General features: G+C 45.3%; 1 protein-coding gene across 9 annotated transcripts in view; it reads right to left on the bottom strand.

Moving 5' to 3' along the window:
- Window positions 1-17,299, bottom strand: part of Hdac4 (histone deacetylase 4) — a 263,727-nt gene that overhangs the window by 182,832 nt on the left and 63,596 nt on the right. The window contains exon 1 of one of the 9 annotated variants that reach the window (XM_075952190.1): window positions 12,825-12,947. The exons of the other annotated variants lie outside the window; for them this stretch is intronic. The gene's annotated coding sequence lies outside the window, so the exon portion shown is untranslated. Of the gene's footprint in view, window positions 1-12,824; window positions 12,948-17,299 lie in introns of those variants that run through there. 9 annotated transcript variants of the gene reach the window in all.

Raw genomic sequence — 17,299 nt, 5'->3', positions numbered from 1 at the left:
AATCTGGAAACTACTCAGCTGCCAGGGCAGAAAGGTGGTAGTCATGGGGACAAAGGAAAAAAAAAGAGCAGACATGAATGAATTTTGAGGGTAAAGAAAAGCAAGCAGCCTGTGACAGGCATGTTTCTTGGGATGTCCTTTGCTGGAAAGGAAGAAGGTGGTGTGGAACAGTGAGGAACTCCAGAGTTCACCTGGTTAGGCCAGGAGAGAACAAAGCTGGAGGCAGCAGCGAGATGCTGGCAGGGGAGACAGTTTCAACCTCACACCTCTGAAGCACACAGCTCAGCCTGGGCCTCCCTTCTCTCACCTGTGAAACATCTATGCTGACCTCCCTTGGGATCATATGAAGCCATGTGAGTTAAGGCTGGGGAGCTACTGAATGGGCCAAAACACCATAGGTTAGGCCAGTTATTACCCCCAAGGAATCTGTCAGAGGTCAGAGAAAACCTACAGGTCTAACTCAGTGGCTGCTGAAGGACATCCACAATGGATGGAATATGGACTGATGTTGGGGGATACTGCTCTTGTACACTCATATTGGTTTAATAAAATGCTGACTGGCCAGTAGCCAGTCAGAAAGTATAGGTGGGATGACCAGACTAAGAGAATTCTGGGAATCAGCCCGATGAGAAGGAAGCAAGATGAGAATGCCTTACTGAGAAAAGGTACCAAGTCACGTGGCTAAAGATAGATAAGAATTATGGCTTAAATTGTAAGAATGGGTTAATAATAAGCCTGAGCTAATAGGCCAAAGAGATTATAATTCATATAAGCCTCTATGTGCTTCTTTGGAACTGAACAGCTGCAGGACTGGGCAGGACAGAAACTTCTGTCTATAGACAGGTCATCAGGGCTGGCCAAGCCTAGGCTGGAGAGAAAGCTAAGCCAGGGCCTTAGTGAAGAGAACAGAGGTTTCTTTCCCCATTTCTATCGCTGTTTGGGCTTTTTTACCCTAGTCCTAGGGATGGAACCCAAGACTTTGAGGCTAATGGGCAAGGGTTCCACCACTGAGAGGCATCTCCCACCATTTGGGGAGGGGGGAGGAAGGGTAAATGTGAGAGGAGACAAGGCCATGCTATATAGCCAAACTTAATCTACCTACTAGTATACAGTTATGTACCACATCTACCTTTCTTCAGAGGTTTTGATCCACTGTAAAATGAGCAGGTTTACTTTATAAACAGGGACATTGTTCATGGCCATGAGCTCTGAAGCGGCTCACCATCACTTCGTTGTTACCCATGCCCCTGCCTCTCCAAAGATTTCCATCCTGCTTGTGTAGAGTCTGAGCTTCACTTTGTTTCTGAAATAAAATGCCCCCACCAAGACCAATGACCATAGAATCACTATAGGATCCACTGTACCAACAGGCCAGGGAAGTCCTCCAGGCCACCATCTTCTCAAACTGCCCATTTCCCTAGGACCCTCGTTACTCTCAAGACTTCTGGTCCCAACCACCAGCAGGAGATTCTGACAAGTTACTATGGATCCTACCCCTAGTCCCCCAAGATAGGAGCTGATAGCTGTAGCCAGCAAGTAAGAAAGTCAACCATGATGGACTTGTAAACAACTGAAAAGCCTGAGAGATAGGAGAATTGCATCATCCCATTTTATAAAGGAGGAATACTGAGCCTCAGATATCCAAGGTCTCCTATCAAGAGACAGGCTGGATTCAATGCAGAGCCAATGCAAACAGACACCAGCAGCAGGGCCTATATTAACAAAAAAAGGACATTTCCCCAACACCACAACATGTGCAAGCATGTACATGTGCACAACACATTCACTTCAATATCAAGCCAGTGTGTGCTGGTCTTCATGAATTGCAGTCTCACTTTTCTTAGATGTAGACAACTAGTTTCATGCCAATGCTTGATTTTAAAGGTCACCCCTTAACATTTCCTGTTTCAGGGCCACTATAGATCAGGGTCACAATGCTGGCTGGCATTTAAAAGAATCTGCACTGTTTTGTTTTCTGTTTTTTTAAGGACTACACATTCATCTTATCATTTCTGCTCTTTTTCCTTGAAGATAAGCATGAAGTAATGCACTGAAGCCCAAAGGTGCTTATGGGTAGGGATAGACAGGGTGCTGGTTGTTACTCCATCCTAGGTTCAGGGGCTGAGTGTCTGTGTAGCTGATGGGAGCCTAAGACATAGCTTTAGCCTCAGCCCAGGAAACCTGGGTGGCAACTTAGCTTGGGCAGCACTGAGTTGGTGACTACACTTACCAGGCCTGTCTGAGGCACACAATCCTAGAGCTGTTGTCTCTAATTTCCTTGACATTCATTATTTCACTATTTCTGCCAAACACATGAACAGAGATGGAAATGGCTTCCAAAAGATGTTTCCTGGCTATATGAAAAAATAATACAATTCCCATTTCTGTTAATTTTTACATAAAAACAAAAGGAATTAAGCTTTATGTAAATAATGGCTGGCCTATATCCTTTTTGGGGACCAGTTAGGGTCACATGGAGGGTCACAAGACAAATGCAGTAATCACCCTCTGGCCCCACTGGATTGATCTATTAAGCTCTGATGGAATCAGAAGCCAAAAGAAGACAATGGGGGGGCACTCAAGCCCCAACACCTCCCATGAGCACCAGGCACAGGATTGGGCATGTCTGCTTAAGATGCCACCTCAATTGCTAAGTGGAATAGGAGCCCTCAAAGTAGATTTCACTTTGAAAGGAGCCCACTTGAGAACATAACCTAGATCTTTGTATCATCACTGTATCCAGACCCCAAGGTCACTGAGACAGAGGAAGAGTGCAGAGTTCAAGTCTGGACTCCGCAGCTCACCATAAGTTCTGAGACCAGTAAAATCTTGCTGGACTGAGATGTCCTTAAGCAGGAATACTGGCCTTCTTGGGCAAACACAGGGGACGGCACCACCACATGACAACTGGGACTCCTTAGCTCAGCCCACTGCTAACAAGGTAGTGTAAGTGCCAGCCACACTAGTAGCACCCCACAAATCACCCACCAACCCATCAATAGTTACCAGCCTAAAAAGGCTCCCAATAGCCTCCAGGAACCCACACCATCAACCTCCCTTGCATAGGCCTACCAGGGACAGGGTGGAGACCCACAAAGGACCACAGACACAAAAAGGAAATCTTAAAAAATAAATAAAAATAAAAAACACTGTAGAAAACAAGTACCTAGAAAGTAAAGGCAAAGCTTCTAGGCACAAAGGCCAGTGGCATTCCTCAAATTGATAAAAGCAAGTCCATGTTATAAATCCTCAAAGTTCTATCATATTACACTGCGGCTGTGGCCACACTCCACCACCATCTCAGGAACACAGGCTATGCCGTGGGAGATGGACACTAACTTTAAGGCAGCCCTCTACCTGCAGTCAGTCACTGCTGTGTACTTTTGCTTGTTGCTATCACAGTGGGAAAATGTATTTCACATAAGAGATATGCAAGGACTGTGGCAGAAATAGTCCCGCCCCTACAAGCAAGCCTATTTATGAGAGGTTCAGGAACAAGACAGGAGCATCAGGGTGTCCCCAGAACAGACAGATCCACACTGAATCTTAAGTTTTATATTGGCTGTGCCAGACTCTTGACAACCTGCAGCTTATCAGAAGTTGTCAGATCCCTGGGCATCACAGAAGCTCAAACACCTTCAGAGCCCAACCCAGCTATACACTGAAGCCCTTGTGTCACCAGGAAGGCCGGGGAACAAGCTGTACTTATCCTGTGACCCTAGCTGTCACAAGTACCACACTTGACAAAAAGCTAGGTGTACTGTGGAAGATTCCTTACAGAGTCCTTGCAACTTCTCAAAGGCCATTACCTCAGCAACCTCATTTCAGGCTCCATCCAGAACATTACCTACAGATTAAAAAAAACAAAAACCAAAAAAAAGCATGTATCTGGGACCTAGAGTGTAGGCTAGGATGGCACTGACAATGATATAATGGTTGACTACAAACATCACTCAGACTCAGCTGAGCTTTATAGTGTTTAATGCTTTCCTTTAAGATGGACACCTAGAAGCAGCCCTTCCCTACCGTGCCTTTTGTTTCAGATACGCAAGCCACAGAATGGGATGACACCTGCCACCATTAGGTTTTTTCCTAGATCAACAAAGACTGTTTACACTACAGTGAAGGGCTTCCCTATACCACAGGACATTCACTTATTAGGCTTTTCCTTACTTAAAAAAAAAAAAGCAGCAGAAAGACAAATGTCAGGCAAAGGCACCTCAATACAGAGAAACTTTACGGTGCTTTTAACAGACAGAACAAAGGCAGTCGTGTTCACCTCACACTCAAATGATCAGTACCACACACTCAGCATGCAAATGTCACAAGGAGGAACCAGGTACTGCCAGTGCACAGGTGATGCACAGTAATTTATATTGATGTTTAATATGTAAGTGACCAACATCTACTTAGGGCCAAGCAAGCCTCAATAGTATCCACATAAACAAACAAACATGACTTGGTAGAAAAGACCAGTGTGGCACATGGTTGGGTCCCATCTTGTGCCAACCCTGCTGACTTCCAGACACCACATCAAGCCTGGCAAAGCTATTCACCTTCAAGTCCAGTTTCCTACCCTGACCTGCAATGAGAAAAGAGAAGATGCACCAGACTAGTCCAAGCAGCAATAAGACACAGGTTGACAGCCTCAAGAGACACAACTGGGGATCCAGCAGATGAGGGCAGGTCAAAGACTAGGGGCAGAGTGAGAAACAGGAGACAAGTGGCAGGTGTCTATTGTGCAGCCTCTCCTTAAGCCTATCCTATTTGCTCTTTTGTGTCTAAAAGAGCTTTTAGAACAGTAGGCACGTGCTGTGCTTGCTGTTGTCACATGTACAGCCCTAAGAAGGGTCCCAGAACCACTGATGACCCCAATTGACCCAGTATCACTGTTCTCACTCCATCTGGGAATTTCAAAAGGATGAAGGTCCTTACACTCAAATAAGCACATGAAGAACCTGCCAACTCTAGCCTGGCTGCCCCACAGCAGTTCTGTGGACAGCCACTAGCCACAGGCGGCTAAATGAACTAAACTCATTTCTACAGTCACTTTAGCCTCCCTGGGAAAGCTCAGCAGCACCAAGTCTACAAGCTTCCTAAAGGACAGTACAGTGCAATCACATCCATATTCCAGACAGTCTCGGGCTGAAGGACCAAAAGGCCTCTGCTTTTATGATTATCTTTGTATCCCAGGGCCTGTTCTTCTTCCTTCAGCTAAGCAAGAAAAGTATTCCCAACTGTCCTTGACTCTATTCCCCAACAGGGTGAGACTGTTGTGACCAGGAGCGGAACAGCCACCACAGAAACAGTATACCTTCATCTCCCATTTCCCCAAAAGCACAAGAACAATGGACCCAATTTCCCCAGCAGCCCTTCACACATTCTCCAGCTGGCTCTTCTCTTCCTTTCCCTTCTCTCTATAAAACCCATTGCAAACCTATAGGAAGCAGCCAATAGCACTTTTCTTTCCAAATGTTTATGTGTGTATGCTTATGCATGTGCACCGGCTTGTATAACTCAGAACACATGTAGAGAAGAAGACAACTTCTGAAGGTGGTTCTCTCCTTTTACTATGTAGGCCCAACAGACTAAACTCAGATATGTCAGGCTTGGTGGCAGGTACCTTTACTCCTGAGAGCCATCTCACTAGCCTAGAAGTACATTTTCCTCACCATGTCCACTTGTGCCCATGCTGCTCCAAGAAGGAGGAGCCCTACATGGATAACCCCTCCTTGGGTGGAAAGTTCAGTGTCCTCTTTGACCCACCCTATCTGAAAAGATACAGCCTTATACCTAGTCCTCAAGGCCTGTTTTCCAGGTTGTTGATGGGAACTAAGGCCTTTCTAAAGTGCCTTGTGAGACAGGTAGCAGTCACTCTATGGAGGTCATCCTCCCTGTTCCATGTACCTGCTGCAGGCCCCTCTGGGAAAAGGGCATCTCCCCTCAGCCCAAGCCTTAAAATGCCAAGTGTTTCCCACGGCAACCACCACAATCAAGAGGATGATAATATTCTTACCACAGGGACCGTTCCTCCTTCAAGTGGAGGCTGGAGTCAGGGTACAACAACTAAACCAAACCATGGACAAGAACACAGACCAAGTTAAGCCAGGCTTTCACAAAGCTGCCCTACTTCTTATGTTACTTAGTTTGTTTTTATCTAAGCTGGCTCTGAACTCATGGTGATCCTCTTGCTTCAAACTCCCAAGTACTGACTTGCTTCTTCAGGAAGCAAATCAAGCATCTTCAACTGCCGCCATGCTCCTGGGTGTGGTTACTGGACATCCATCAGAAGCCCTAAAAGATTACTGACATCAAGGAGGGCATGTCTAAGCCCAAGGCCACTAACCTTGCCTAGACCTCCAAGTCATTCACTGAAGAGTCAAAAGTGATGCTCTAGCCAATAATAACTACCACTGGTGCCAAATCAGTCAGAAACATTCCCAACTCCAGCCTCCCTTGCAACCTGAGGCTGGAAACAAGAACTCCATTCTGCATGGACAAAAGTTTTTCTCAAAGACAGTGTGTGATAGACATACAGTAGTCAAAACCTAGATCAGTGTCTGCCGACAGAAACAGCCAAAGTTTCCAGGGATGTTGGAACAAGTTCACTTTAGAGTTAAGAGCAAAGCAAAATTAGCAGCAAACTCATCTGACTTCTCAACTCAAAGGAGTGAATTAATCTTCATAGGCCGACCCTAAGTTATGCCAAGCCAGAAATGAGCAGCAGGGAGAACTAGAGACTTCCAGCCTTCCTCACCCCCATGGCTTAGGCAGATATGGACAGGAGCAGCGTCCCCTACAAAGGAGGAGAATTCACAAGGTAGTGTTCCCAGTGCTCCAAACTTCTCAGCAACTTTCTCCCTCTTTCCAGTTACAAAGCAGAAGGACTCAAGTAACTTGGTGACATTGTGCAGAGATGGCCCTTGCGGCAAGCCCCCTGGTAAGGAGCACAGCACTATTCTCCATCTTCCCTCAGCCTGCTTTGTATAAGCATAGTAACAGAGTGTCCCTTGGGAAAACTGGGAGTCAAGCAAGCGTATTGTCCACTTATCTCTCCCAAACCCTGCCCCAAAACTAGCTTCCAGGCCCCCATATCGAATCCATTTGAGTGGGTATTCTAGAATTGAACTGTGGCTGTATTTTCAGCCTCCCATCTACAGCAGTGGACTCCCAAATAGTTATTTAGTCCTGTATATAAAACAAGAATGGAAAAATTCACACAAGACAAGCCTTCAGATAGGACATTGTCCCCAGTTTGTGTGTGCATGCATGCATGTGTGCGTGTGACAGGAACAGGACCTGTTGCTGATACTTTCATTCCCTGCTTCAAGGATTACATTAGGTAAGTCCTGACTACACAGAGCACGTCACAAGTATGAAATGATACCAGGTGGTGGCATAACGACACTTGCATTATTAATCTAAAGCAGCAGATGAACAGTGTGGGCCCTGCTTAATGCTGAGCACCCATGAGGGCAGCAGGTAGAATTCAGCATGCCCGAGACCATCCTGCAAACTCAGCAGGCCTTGTTATTCTTCAAAAGACATGCTGTTTTCCAGGGACCTGGGACTAACAGAAAACTACACAGATGGCAGGGCCACTCTGCCAGAGTCCTGGGGTTAAAAACCTTCAATCAAGCTGTCACCCTGGTGCCATTAAAGGAGATACTGGAGGAAAATGGTGTACGTGATAGAGAATAGCAACCACACAACACAGACACTTGCTGTTCAAGAGAAATAGAACTCTATATGGTGATATTCTAAAGTTAATAACACCGTATACAAATGAACATGTGAAACCCTTTGGAAACCACAGATAGCTCAGTCAAAAACACATGTTGAGATCCCCAAAGTCCAACTACAAGCCTAAGTGTTGTGAAATAATCTTTTGCACACTGTCAGGATGTATCGCTCTGATTGGTTTAATAAAAAGCTGAATGGCCAACAGGCACAGAGGACATTGAAAAGAAAAAAGACAGAGCCATGAGGAGACACAAAAAAAGCACAACGTGTAAAAGATGAGGTAACAAACCGGGAGCTACATGGCAGCATGTGAATTAATAGGAATGGGTTAATTTAAGTTATAAGAGCTAGTTAGAAAAAAAGCCTAAGCTACCAACAAAGCTTCTATAATTAATAAGTCTCCATGTCATGATATGGGAGTGGCTGGCAAGACAGAGAAAGACTGGCTCCAAATGCTGTCCAATGCGGGGGCATGTATTTTCACATAAGACCTGAGAAAGCTTTAAAAAAAAAACAAAAAAAGGATCCAAATACAGCTTCCTAGTTCCATAGTCTACCATGCAGATCACAGTACAGAAACACATTTACTGGCCACTGCCAGCCAGAAAACCATGAGCTAAGCTGAGTGGTGGTTTAAGATTTTGCTCTTGCAGACAGAAAGGTTACAGATATGTAATAAAGCAGGTTCAGATGGGGAAGGGGCACACTCTAAACAGGTTACAGTGTCTGATAATGTGGGCAGGCTTAAGAAAAAAAAAGAAAGTATAGACAGTCATTAAAAAAAAAAACATGGTTTAAAAATAATAAAATAGTCTTTAAAGAAAAAGGTAAAGTAATTTTTTTAAAAAAAGAATAAGCCATGTAGAGACGGGAAATATACCGGGAGTCTGGATCCTGTGTGGTATTAGATTGACTTTAAATTTTTTGATAGATGATGAGCAAACAACTGCTGCTGAGAGACACTGGATTATAATAAACCAACCCATATATTTTAAAAGTGTCTTAACTTCAAAATGGAAGTCAAAAATTATGTTACATTGGAAAAGAGGTTATGCTTTTGTTTCCAAAGGAAATGAAAAATTGTGGATTCCTTTCAGGTTAATAGAGATCAAATTTGATGGGGGGGGGGGACCTCCTGAAAATCCTGGCTATAAACACAAACAAATAAACCTAGAGAAACTACAACACAGGTGATGGATATTTTAGCTGCTCAAACAAAAACCAAGAAATCATCTTTGGCTGACTTGTGTATAATCCACACTTGTGTTAAAGTAGATATTTATGTTACCTTCAAAAGTTTGTGTTTTCAGAGCAAGAGGAACAAACACCAATGAAAACGGGAAATCCAGTTTTTTCAGAGCTTCAGGCTGCTGGTTGAGATGGTCCAGTCTCACAGACTATTCTAGTCAGGACTTCACCATTATCCCAATTTTCTCAGGGTCTCCCAAAGTGTCCACAGACAATAGGAAGCAGTCTAGAGAACATAACGCCCATATTTCCAAGAGGTAGGGTGAGTGGTTTATGGTCATTAAGTGGGCTATGGATGTCTGTCACTGTTTAGGGGGATTGGTTAAAAACTGTTATTGGTCATAGCCAGGAAAAAAAAAAAAACCAGAACAAAGGAGATTAGATTTAGGGATCTTTCTGAAAGAAAAGGGAGATAAAGTATAAAAACAATAAAAGGGTGGATTGCTGAGTCTACTTTTGAACAACCACTAGTCTCAAATATTTTACATTGGTATGGATATTTGTATACTGACACAAATTTGTTAAAATATATTGTACATACCTTTTTACTCTTGTTTAAGGTACTGTACCCATACAGCTCATTTAGCAATATAAATTTCTAGTTCTTAAAAGTTATTATTACAAACTATTAGGATAAAAAAGAAATGTAGGTTAGTAGTTACCTATAACAATCAAACTTATAGTCATATTAGGTATGGTTTAGATGGATATATTGTCTTCAAATACTTCAAAGACCTACAGAATGTCATTTAAAATGTTTTATTAACAAGACTTTCCATGACAATGAGACGCATCTACTCTTGGCAGTACCAATTTACTTCAGAGAACATGATGGGCATCAAAGAAACTCCATATGGAATTTGCTTTCAGTGTGGCAAAGCTAGCCATTTGGGCAAGAAGCTGTTCTTGTCTTGACTGCTGACAATAAGCTATACAAACTGGACAGGCAGGACACAAAGTAAAAAGATTGTTGAACTCTGCCAAGACAAGGCAGGGTAGTCCTTCAAAATTCCTATTTCAAAGAAAACTCTGTCAGATATTACAGGCCTGTACGGCAAAGATGAATGTCCCAGTATTGCAGAGGACCACTACTGCGGACACAACCTTCCTGATGGGGCATAAAGTTCTTAAGACATGTGGCTAGGCCTCATTTGTTGAGATGTCATCATCTGGTCCCAGCGAGATGCCAGTTACATATGAATGATACTTCATCTCAGGCCAAGACAACCTGTTCCCAAATTCAGCCCAACAAATGCCATTCTTCTTGACTGTGACATAAACCAAAAGCTGGGAAAGATGTTGACCAGGCCATGGGCCATCTGTTCCATATCAGGACCCCATTACCTATATGTATTACTGACAAGTCCTCTGGCTTCAAGCCCACTGGACTTACTGGTGATAGAGAGACAAAAACAACAAGAGTTATAACAAAGCTTACCCTTGCTATCCCATCTTATTCCTAACCTCATTTCCCACCCACTTCTGCACCAAGTCACATTAATTAACTAATAAAACTTTCTAGAAGGAACTGAAGAGCTACAAGAGGAAATGTACTATATCTTGAGCCTATGGCAGCAAGGGAAGGAGGTATAGGCTACTGGCTAGGGTAAGCAGCTCTGTCCTCTTTAATCCATTCATACTGCAACCCTAAGTATTCAGGGAACCCAGAAGAAGCCATAGCAGCCAGGATGGCCTTCTCAAGTCCCACTCATCCACTCTGACTCTACATGTTCTATCTTGCCAGTTAAAGAAGGATTCAGAAACCTTGACATATAGATAGTCCAAAGTCCCAACCAGCACAGAGGCTCAGTCAATACAGACTCCTTAAGCCTACACAATACTAAGATCTGCCTGTTACTAACAGTAGATATCCTGAAAGTGGGAACTATGCAACTGCTCCCTGGAGCCATAGGCTACTTTAGAAACAAGAATAGGGCGGAGACCAAAGACTGCAGGGTAGCTGGCATCGCATACTTACCTGCCCAGACCTCTAACAACTCACATGATCTTAACTGACTTTCTGAGAGTCAGGGAGCAGCTGACACCACTAGGAAGAAGGTTTTTAGGAAAAGCCCTACTTGTTCAGATGACTCTCTGCCCACAACACTGACTGGTGTCAGCATAAGACAGACCAAGACCAAATTTTCAGCACAAAGATTTATTTGCCCCAGAGGGATAAAAGGCAGAGAATAAGAGACCAAGACAGGAGATAGAGGACAAGGGAGAAGGGGAAAGTCCAAGGGGAGGGGGAGGGATATTTGCCCCTGAGGGACAAAGGACTGCCTCTGGATAGAGAGGAGAGAGATGTGGACCATGGGCAACTGGCAGTTTATAAATACTACATTAGGATAAGATGGTTAATTTTAATTGGAAATGTTAATGAGGGTAGTCAAAGGAAGACTTCTGATTGCTGGACTTCAGTACTTTGAGAACTGGACCTTAGTAGTCAGCCTCAGGAGTAGGAAGTGACCAAATAAGGGAATGGGCTTTGGTGGCTAGCTTTAGGAATGTAATCTAACAGTTTTTGGTAAGGCAGTGGGGAATGGAGGAGAAGAATAAAGGCCTGCCACAGCCATGCTTGTCGGGCTTTGGCCTGTGTTTGCCATGCTCACCCTTTAGTCATCACACCACACTCAGTCTGCACAATGTTGGAACATATCTTGTCCAGGTTCATATGAGCAAAACAGAACAACAATATTCAAGGGTTTTTCATCCATAAGTGGTACTGGCTAGAAGCAGCCAGCGTGGATTTAAGAAAAGTTGCACCTAACTCTTTAGTGTACCCAGATATGCATCACACCCTGCCAAGTGTTAGAGGTCTGCCTCTTTTCTTCTGAGGCTCATGAGCAAACTGAACACAATACCTAGCAGACAATACACCATGACCCATCCTTATCTACCCTGTATAGAATGAGCACACAGCAAAAAGCTGGGAAAAGCCTAAAACTGCCCACTCTTTGGATCTGCCTCGCTAGATGCCAAATGTGAGAATATAAGCAAACCATTTCTGTCTCCAAGCCTCACTTTCCTCATCTGTGAAACAGGGTTCATAAAGGTATCATCTGATAGCTGTGTCTGCGGAGTGTAGAGGAAATTGTAATAGCCCATACAGAAAAAACTGGCATCCCTTGAAAGACGGCAGCAACCTTCAGAGTCAGCAGAGTCAGGGTTCCCCGTTCCACCTCCCTGAGCTGGCGATTGTGACACAGCACACCAGACTGACTAGGACAGTCTCTGAAGATAGATTTTCCTAACAGGAATTCAACATGGTCTCAGGAAACAACGCGTGTTTAGTGGGTGAAAATACAGCCTTGCCCAGGGCCAGCCATCTTCCTGGCAATGGAAGAGCTACTCTTCTGGCCTGGGTGAGTGAGCACTTTACATTTCAAAAGGACAAAGATGTGTGTCAAAGTCCAGTCCCAGCAGAGCAGGTCAGTGGAACCTGGACAGTCCCATCTTCCCATTCAGTACAGGGGCCTGGTTACCAGACTGAGACCCCACAGTACTAAGCACTGTCTGCCAGCTCACTTGCCCTTCACAGGGCTGTGTGTGAACAGACAGCACAGCCACCCAGCATGAATGTTCTCCAATCCCTGACACATAAGCAAGCCCACCAACAAATGGCATGCCCACTTTATCCCTAAACCCAACTCCTTCAGAAGCATGCTATGGGGCAGCTAGAGGCAGCACTGTGCACAGTGGTCCCCAGAAGGAGTTTAAATGCTGAAAGTTAATTCCAAGGCACTGGTCACTGGGAACACCACTGAACGGTTACATAACAAAACCTGGAAAATCCCTTACAAGTTTTAGTTAGCAGTTCAAAGTTACTTTACCGTCAGTTAAGACCTCTGTTCAATCCCAGAAGCCCCTCCAAAGCTGTTTGTCCAAGGGCAGTTAACAACAGGAGGAGAAAACTCCAGGACTGCTCCGCCAGGCTCGCTGGTTAGAATCCCACTGCTCAGCCCTGACATCTGGTTTCTATTTCATATCCATGTTGTCACATTACATAACAAGCAGATGATATGAGGAGTGCCACAAAAGTTTAGCTCAAGACTCACAGAGACTATCCCAGATACATTGTTTATCTCAGGCCACAAGCATTTTCAACCAAACTGGACACTGGCTGCTCAAATCCCAGGGAAGCGCCTTGTCTCTGGGTCAAGCAAAGCAAGCCTCCTCAAGACAGTCCTTAAATGAACCAATGCCCCTTCCTTCCTCTCCTCCCACCTTCACGTGGAATGACCTCTGGCCTACATTTAGTTTTTCTGCACCTGGAAATGACTTCTGCCTTCGAGGTGTACAGGAAGGTGTTAGTTAACACAGAGTCACAGTGGAACCAGACAGAAAACTCCTGAAACACCTGCCTGTTCCACCTGTGGGGCCCAAAAGAAAAGATTCTACATAAGTAGGCCTCCACCGGAGGGCACAGTCCTACTAGCAAGCATCCGAGGTTTTCCACACCTCGCCTGACCTGTACCAACGGGCCCAGCCCTCCTCAGTTTATTTGCAGAGGCTTTGGAGTTCATTGCTAGAACATGCCAAGTGCACACTTGAGGCAAGGAAGGATACTGTCATGCCATCATAGCAGGCAAGGGTCCCTCCCTCAGAACTAGTCTCTCTAATTTCTCATGGATCAGAGAGAAAAGGTAGCTAAAATGGGTTTTCAGGCCAGCAGCAGGTATGAGATCACATGTTTTTCTAGGGTCATTCAGAGCTGGTGAGTGGTCAAGCGCCACTGTAAAAACCCAGAGTGAATAGCTTCAGCCAGAGGAAGGGACAGAATAAAAATGTGGCGGGTGTGCATGTTCATACATGCACATGTCAAGGCCAACAGTCTGCTTTGGGTGTCATTCCTAAAAAACCATCTTGCTTATGTGAAACTGGGTCTCTCATTGGCCTCAAGATTCACCAATTCAGCGAGGCTGGCTGGCTAGTGAGGCGCAGGAATCTGCTTGTCTCCACCTCCCAGTGTTAGAATTACAAATCCAGACCACCACAACAGCTTTTTACAATGGTGTTGGGGCTCAAACTCAGACCTTCATGCTTAAGTAGCAAGCACCAACTAAACTATCTACCCTGTCATCATAAAACATTTTAGTACAAACTGAGCTAGGCTGTGCCAGCAACCTGTGTCTGGTCCACCCAGTCAGGCAGAAGTGAGAACCATGTGTTTGGGATAGCAGGCCTGGTTCAGGGTTCCATAGAGAACAGTGCTCAAACTCAAAGTGTGTCTACAGCTCAGCCAACTTGTTGAGAAGCTGGTTCACAGACTACATAGAAGAGAGCGCAATGTCTGTGAGAAGACAGGAGGCATGACTCAGGAGATCCTCTAACACCTGTTAGAGGAGCCCTGTAGACAGTATGCACTGACCTATCAGGCAGCAACAGCATAAGGACACAGCCTCTACTGGCAGATGCCTGGTGGGAGGTGCCCAACTCTATGTTTGAAACAGTGATAAAAAGAGATCAAACAGAGACCCAGTACTACACATTGTCAACTAAGCAGGCCTGAAACACACATACACATGCTTACATATACAATGCATACATGCACACATGCACATGAGAAGCATTCTGAGGGCACGCAGGCTCAGAAGGCCAGGATGCATTCCTGCTTCCCAACTTCCATTCCTTGTGGACCATATGCCAAGTTCCTTACAGCACAGACAAAATAACAGAACTAATAGAGTAGGGAAGGCAGAAAGGTGCCTACATAAACTTCTAGAACACATGGCAGACAACGCCTAGCCCATGATCCCTGAATTACTACTGTCTGCATTTCAAACTAGCCACACCCATGCCATGGCCAGGACACATTCAGAAATCAAACCATGAGTTAACATTCACAGGCTACATCTTTTATCAAGGCAGTACTTTTCATTTAACAAATATATGCTGAGAAATGACTTCTCACCTGAGCCATCAAGTCTAATGCAGGTGGCAGGTCTTGAACCATCTGCACTACACCCCAACTTTACTGCCACGAGCCTACTGGTGTTGGCTTTGTTCCTATGTAGTCATCAGACTGGAGGCAGCTCAGAAGGGAAAGTCCTCAAAGACAAGAAAAGTGAAGCATGTCCACTGAAGATAGGTCACCTGTGGAAGGTCTACTGTCCACTGAAGGTAGTCAGCTGTGGAAGGTCTACTGTCCACTGAAGGTAGTCAGCTGTGGAAGGTCTACTGTCCACTGAAGGTAGTCAGCTGTGGAAGGTCTACTGTCCACTGAAGGTAGTCAGCTGTGGAAGGTCTACTGTCCACTGAAGGTAGTCAGCTGTGGAAGGTCTACTGTCCACTGAAGGTAGTCAGCTGTGGAAGGTCTACTGTCCACTGAAGGTAGTCAGCTGTGGAAGGTCTACTGTCCACTGAAGGTGGGTCAGCTGTGGAAGGTCTACTGTCCACTGAAGGTGGGTCAGCTGTGGAAGGTCTACTGTCCACTGAAGGTAGTCAGCTGTGGAAGGTCTACTGTCCACTGAAGGTAGTCAGCTGTGGAAGGTCTACTGTCCACTGAAGATAGGTCAGCTGTGGAAGGTCTACTGTCCACTGAAGATAGGTCAGCTGTGGAAGGTCTACCATAATCTGCACCCGGAAAACAGCTTGAACGTTAGATCAAGAGAATGCCTCAACCATGGATTGGAAGGTCAGTCCCACAAGAGACAGAAAACAGTCTGTCTGTCTCTTGCCTCTCATTTCTTCTTTTCTGCATCCCAAATTAGACTCCCGGGCTCCTAGTTTAGCCCCCAAAGAATAGGGGGCTGTTTTCAGAACTGAGATTCTGGGATTAGCTCAAGCAATTAGTTTGTTGTGGGGTAGCTAAAAAAACTGAAGAAAATCATGATCCTTAACTTGAGTCTGCAACTGATGGGCCTCAGTGTCATGTGACAGCATTACCACTGAAAGTGGCTCTATATCCTACGTCTATGTAAGAGGGGAAAACAACAGCACCACCTGAGCAAGTACTGGATCCCAGGGCCAGCAGTATGACAGAGCAAAGACAGCACTCTTCTTAGTTGGTCCTTTAGCACCACTGCCAGGGTTTCAGTGCCAGGACTCTAGCCCATGAGGATCAACAAGTGGGAAGACACCTACACAGTAGGAGACACTGATGTCCCCACCACACAGAGCCAGGAGGTAACAATGCAACCCACACTCCCAGAGAAGGTTACCAGGGTGAGAGGTACCACCGTGAGTCCCAACCACGGCATTCAGGAGGTCTGCTCATACACACTTTCACATGTGTTCTTTCCTCCATTGACCACTGAACACGAGTCAGTAAAATCCAAGCAAAAACTTCCCATTGCCCAGTACTCCAAACACAACGCTTGCTTGTTGTTTATAGGGTGTGTAGTGAGGAGTAAGTAAGTGTTCCACTATGGCACCTTCCTACACATATATGCTGTTGGGCTTTGCACATGTTCGTCATCTGTTCTATGCTGCAGGAGAGACAAGCCACTCTTCTTTGTATGTCCAACTAATGAAAACTTTTACACGAGTCGTTATGAAAATGGACACTGAATTAGAAACAGGGGCTGTGTCCCAAGGATGAAGTTGGTATTTGTTGTGCCAAAATTGCACAGCACTCAGCAGAGCAGGAAGAAGAAAAAGGAGGGTGGCCAGCACTCAGTAGCCACAGATGGACACAATCACTTTCAGAGTCCAGAACAACAGTCCCAGACTCGGGACCAAAAGGAGCCTGGTGACCCAGGCACACCCCTTTCCTCTTGGCTTCCTCAACTAGAGGAACTGGCACATCACTAACTCCAGACCTACTTGCAAATCCCACTTTTAGCCCGTATGCAGACCACCATCATGCTTGCTGAGGGGGAGGAGTGGAGGAAAAGGAAGCTGGAGGCAGTGGCCTGCTGCAGCTAGCACACAGGACTATCTCAGAGGAAGACCAAGGCAATTCCTCCTTTGATCTCTGCCCAAGTGCCTTCAGGCAACCTGCAGAGGAGTGGTGACCAGAAGAGGAAGCTCTCCTCTGTCCCTGTCTCTCTTTACCAAGCTGACTCCGACTTGGATTCACTCCATATTTTAAATGTTCCACATGGAGAGCAACAAAAGTCTTGACAAAAGGACTACATGGGATGTCCTGAGGTAACCAGGAACTGATCTTACTGTCTCAGAACTGAGAGGCTGGGATAAGGTCCCTAGAAGTGCTTACAGCCCAAGAACAGCTCTTCTCTGAGGAGCAAAGACCTGGAGGAAAACCAAACCCAGGTTTGATGCTCCAAGTTGTAGAGACTGTCCCTACAGACCTTCAGTGGGTCACTTCCAATAAGGCAATGACTTCTGGGAATCATTTAGTTTT

This window comes from Microtus pennsylvanicus, chromosome 17, assembly GCF_037038515.1.
Source record: "Microtus pennsylvanicus isolate mMicPen1 chromosome 17, mMicPen1.hap1, whole genome shotgun sequence".
Classification (NCBI taxonomy): domain Eukaryota; kingdom Metazoa; phylum Chordata; class Mammalia; order Rodentia; family Cricetidae; genus Microtus; species Microtus pennsylvanicus.
This window is presented reverse-complemented; position numbering and strand designations above follow the sequence as displayed.